At 41.3% G+C, this 5,000-nt stretch overlaps 1 protein-coding gene across 1 annotated transcript in view; it reads left to right on the top strand.

The window, feature by feature from the left end:
• The window catches only part of znf1046 (zinc finger protein 1046), a 659,651-nt gene that overhangs the window by 544,077 nt on the left and 110,574 nt on the right, over positions 1–5,000 (top strand). The gene's annotated exons all lie outside the window — the stretch shown is intronic.

The following is a 5,000-nucleotide window of genomic DNA, read 5'->3' as shown; positions in this document are numbered from 1 at the left end:
TATCAGGAAAATCATCGCTCGCAAAATCAGCGCACAGACGAATCAGGAAGACGCCAAGTAAGTGATGCGATTGCAAACCAAATGGGCCACGTCATGTGTTCGTTTACATAGGACAGATAAGTTTATCTGTGGATATATGTGTGGATGAGGAATCTGGTTGGCATTGGTGCATGTTAAAGTTGTTTGGAATGCAAATCGGATGCGCGAGGTCGCGCGACTTACTTTGGTATCTGTAGGAAGTCTGCATTTTGCGGCTTGTTTGTGTGATGTCGTGATGTTGTTTGGAAGGAAAATGAACTGCTGTTGAATTTGAATCGAATCGTTTGAGCGTGTTCAAACGTTGCATTGTGTTTGGATGTTGTGATTCACTGAACACTGAATCAAAAGAGTCACTATGAGTCAAACTGGTGGTACCCCGTGCTCGGTTGAAGAGATGGGAAAGAAAAGGGAAAGCAAACTCACTCAAAAGGCCTTGCTGAATAAAATTGAGAGATTGCAATGTGAACGTAAACGTGCTGTTGATAAAATCAAAGGGTTGATACCAAAAATGAAAGAATATATGAAACAAAAGGCAAACATCCTTCAAATAAAGCAATGTTTAATGACTTTAAACACAATGTGTGAGAGTGCTGTTAATGCACATGATGAACTTATGCCATTACTTCCTGAGGATGAATTTCTTAAACAAAAGGAATGGTTTTTAAGCATAATGAATTACAGCAGTGTGTTTCAAAACCAAACTGAGCAATGGATCAGTGAAACTGAGCAAACCCAGGGTGTTTCACAGAATGCAACAGAAATGAACGAAAATGTGATTTCTTCAAAATCAAATGAAGTTGAAAATGAGGATGAAATTAATCCATGTGATAGTGTCTCAAACATAAGCTGTAACAAATCATCACTGTCAAAACATTCTTCAACCTTATCTGCACGTTTAAAAGCCCAAGCTGAGTTGGCTGCTTTAGCCATGAAGAAAAAATTATTAGAAGAAAGACATGCACTGGAAGAAGAGGAGGAAAAGTTGCGTAAAAGGAAAGAAAGATTGCAACTGGATGCTGAAATTGCAGGAGAACAGGCAAAACTTGAGATTCTCAAAACACACAGTACAACAACAAGCGTGATACTGACATCAAATGTTTCAGATGGGATGAACTCTTATGTGGCAAAACAGTCTAAACAACCACTCAATGTTGATGCAGGTGAATTTATTCCATCAGATTCAAATAAGGAGAGATATTTAGGAGCTAAACCCAAAGTCAAGCTTACTCCAGTGTTGGACAATATAACTCCATCAAACATCATTGACCCACCATTTTCGCAAAACCACCTGAATTCTTTCGACATGCAAGATTCACAAGGACCACATGATTTCAATACAGATATTTTCATGGATTCGGAAACCAAAAATTGTGTTCTTGGTCTCATGAAGAAACAGAATGAGGTAACAACACTGTTGATGCAGCAACAGGGGCTTTCAGCTTTACCAAAAAGAGAAATACCCATATTTGATGGTGACCCACTGAAATACCACTCTTTTATTAGAGCTTTTGAGAATGGTATTGAGAAAAATATAAATGACAACTGTGACCGTTTGTATTTCTTGGAGCAATATACAAGGGGCCATGCTAAAGCACTTGTGGGGAGCTGTCATTATATGAATCCAGATCGAGGATATTTGAAAGCAAAAACTTTGTTGAAGGAACAGTTTGGGGACGAACAGAAAGTGGCCTCTGCTTATATGGACAAAGCCCTTTTATGGTCTCCAATTAAAACCGAGGATGTGAAGGCTCTGCAGGATTTCAGTTTCTTTCTCAGAGGCTGTTGTAATGTAATGGAGGATGTGCAGTATCTTCATGACTTAGACATGCCTTCTAATATGTTGTGTATTATTAAAAAACTTCCATATAAACTCAGAGATCGATGGAGGAGCCAGGTTTGTGAGCTGCAGGAAAGAAATAACCAGAGAGTTAAGTTCAAAGACATTGCTGATTTCATTGAGAAGCAAGTGAAAATACTCACAGATCCGGTGTTTGGTAACATACAAGACACTACATCAGTAAGTGGAAATAAAGGAATGAACAAACTTAAGTCACAATATCGATCAGGAAACAAAGGAATCAGCTTTGCGACCAGTGTGGGCACTGTGGAAAGTAAATATCAGTCTGAAAAGAAAAGGAAGGAAATTATAACAACAGATAAGAAAGTGTGTATGTGCTGTGGAGGAGGACACACCCTAGATATGTGTGTACAGCTGGGGAAGATGGTACACGAGAAGAAGATAGGCTTCTTGAGGGAAAATGGTATATGTTTTGGCTGTTTGTGTACAGGAGGACACATCAGTAAAAATTGCCGTAAAAGGATTTCCTGTTCAAAGTGTAACCTTAAGCATCCTACAGTACTTCATAGGGAACCTGCACATGTTATTGAGCAGACTGAGAGGAACACAGTGGTGCCTGTTGACAACATGCTGGTGTCAAGTGGTCTTACAGGGGCTGGAGATGAGGACTGCAAGCTACCCATAGTACCGGTTCAGGTAAAATCTAATAAAGGAAGCAAAATTATTAATACCTATGCATTTTTGGACCAAGGGAGCACTGCAGTGTTTTGTACAGAGAACTTGATGCACAAGCTTCACCTTACAGGAAGGAAGGGGCGTATTCTTCTACGAACCATGGGGCAGGAGAAGGTTGTGAGTAGCAACATTATATCTGGTTTGGAGGTTGCAGCTCTGGAAGGAGATAGTTTTCTTGAGCTGCCAAAAGTTTATACACAAGAGTCCATGCCAGTGCACCGAGGAAATATTCCAACTAATAGGGATATTAAAAGATGGTCTTACTTAAAACACATTCATTTACCTCAGATCGATTCCGAAATAGAACTCCTGATAGGAACCAATGTCCCTAAAGCACTGGAACCATTACAAGTGGTATGCAGTGTAAATGATGGACCATATGCCATTAGAACCATGTTGGGCTGGACTGTTAATGGACCACTGATGGGAGACAGTGGAGAAAGGGTTAACTGGAAACAGCCCCTGGTAATGGTTAATAGAGTGTCAGCTGTAAATCTGGATGAGATTTGGCACCAACAGTTTAAAACTGACTTCCCTGAAAACCGTCTCGATGATTATGCTGGTATGTCAAGAGAAGATCAAAAATTCCTAGAACTAGTGAGTAATTCAGTAAAACATGTGAATGGACACTACCAAATTGCATTACCATTAAGGAGCATTGATGTCAGCATGCCAAAAAACAAGAACATTGTCGAACAGCGTTTGCATCATCTGAAAAGGAGGTTTCAGAAAGATTCATTATTTCATGCTGAATATAACAACTTTATGAATGATCTGCTTCTTAAAGATTATGCTGAGAAGGTGCCTGTAGAGGAACTAGACCGCAGTGATGGAAAGGTATGGTATATACCACACCATGGAGTGTTTCATCCCACCAAGGGAAAGATGAGAGTTGTGTTTGACTGTGCAGCGAGTTATCAAGGAACATCGTTGAATGCTCAGCTCTTACAGGGCCCAGATCTTACGAGTTCTTTGATAGGAGTCATGACTCGTTTTAGAAAGGAACCAGTAGTAATCATGGCTGATGTTGAATCCATGTTTTACCAGGTACGGGTCTCTTCGGATTACTCAGACCTGCTTAGGTTTCTTTGGTGGCCTAATGGAGATGTGGAACAACAACCTGTTGAATACCGTATGAAGGTGCATTTGTTTGGGGCAGCATCATCACCTAGTTGTGCCAATTATGCCCTCAGAAGGTGTGCAGAGGATTATGGATGTCACTACAGTGAGAATGCAGTAGACAAATTATTGAACTCTTTTTATGTAGATGACTGCCTTGTGTCAGTTGTTACAGAGAAGGAAGCAGTGTCACTTTACCAGGAGCTGGTTTCTCTGTGTGCCAGGGGTGGGTTTTCCCTCACGAAATGGATAACCAACAGGCCTGGTGTATTGGAAGCTATCCCTGAAAGTCACAGAGCAAGAGGCATGGAAGGGTTAAACATGGAGTTGGATTCATTACCTGTGGAGAGAGTGCTGGGTTTGGAATGGTGCATAAAATCAGACTGTTTTAAGTTCAAGATTGTACTAAAGGATAGACCACTCACCAGAAGAGGAATTCTCTCTACTATCAGTTCAATTTATGACCCTCTGGGAATGCTAAGCCCTGTCATTTTAACAGCAAAGAAAATTCTGAGAGATTTGTGCAGGAGAGAAATTGGCTGGGATGACACTGTGCCGGAGTCCGTGTCAAAGGATTGGCTGAAATGGCTGCAGCAGCTGCATTTGTTGGATGTGTTTAAGGTGGACCGATGTGTGAAACCATCATGCTTTGGAGATGTTGTTACAGCCCAGTTACACCATTTCAGTGATGCCAGTCAGGATGGGTATGGAACAGTGTCTTACCTGTTGCTGAAGAACCAGCATTCAGTAATGCACAGTGCTTTCATCATGGGGAAGGCAAGAGTGGCTCCGTTAAAATCCGTAACCATCCCTAGAATGGAGCTTATTGCTGCTACCATGGCCAGTCGCATTGACATTCTTTGGAGGAAAGAGATGCATATGGATCTTTTGGATTCTGTGTTTTGGATGGACAGTACATCTGTGCTCAAATACATCCGAAATGAAACCTCACGATTCAAAGTTTTCGTTTCTAATCGGGTCTCTCAAATCCTGAAAGTTTCCAGTCCTGAGCAGTGGAGGTATGTGGACACTGCAAGCAATCCAGCTGATATGGCATCTAGAGGTGTTAAGGTGGATGTGTTTATTCAAAACACTACATGGGTGTCAGGGCCTCACTTTCTTTTACATCCGGAGAGTGAGTGGCCTGTAAACAAGGAGGACGTCAACTACCTTTCACCTGAAGACCCCGAGGTCAAAAATGTTGCTGCAACAAACGTTACACAACTCAAAGAAGATCCAGTCACTTACCTGATCAAGTATTTTTCTTCCTGGACACGCCTTAAGAAATCTGTAGCATGGTTCTTGAGGA

The sequence above is a fragment of the Danio rerio genome, chromosome 4, assembly GCF_049306965.1.
Source record: "Danio rerio strain Tuebingen ecotype United States chromosome 4, GRCz12tu, whole genome shotgun sequence".
NCBI lineage: Eukaryota > Metazoa > Chordata > Actinopteri > Cypriniformes > Danionidae > Danio > Danio rerio.
Note: the sequence above shows the minus strand (reverse complement) of the source record. Positions and strands in the feature narration are given on the sequence as shown.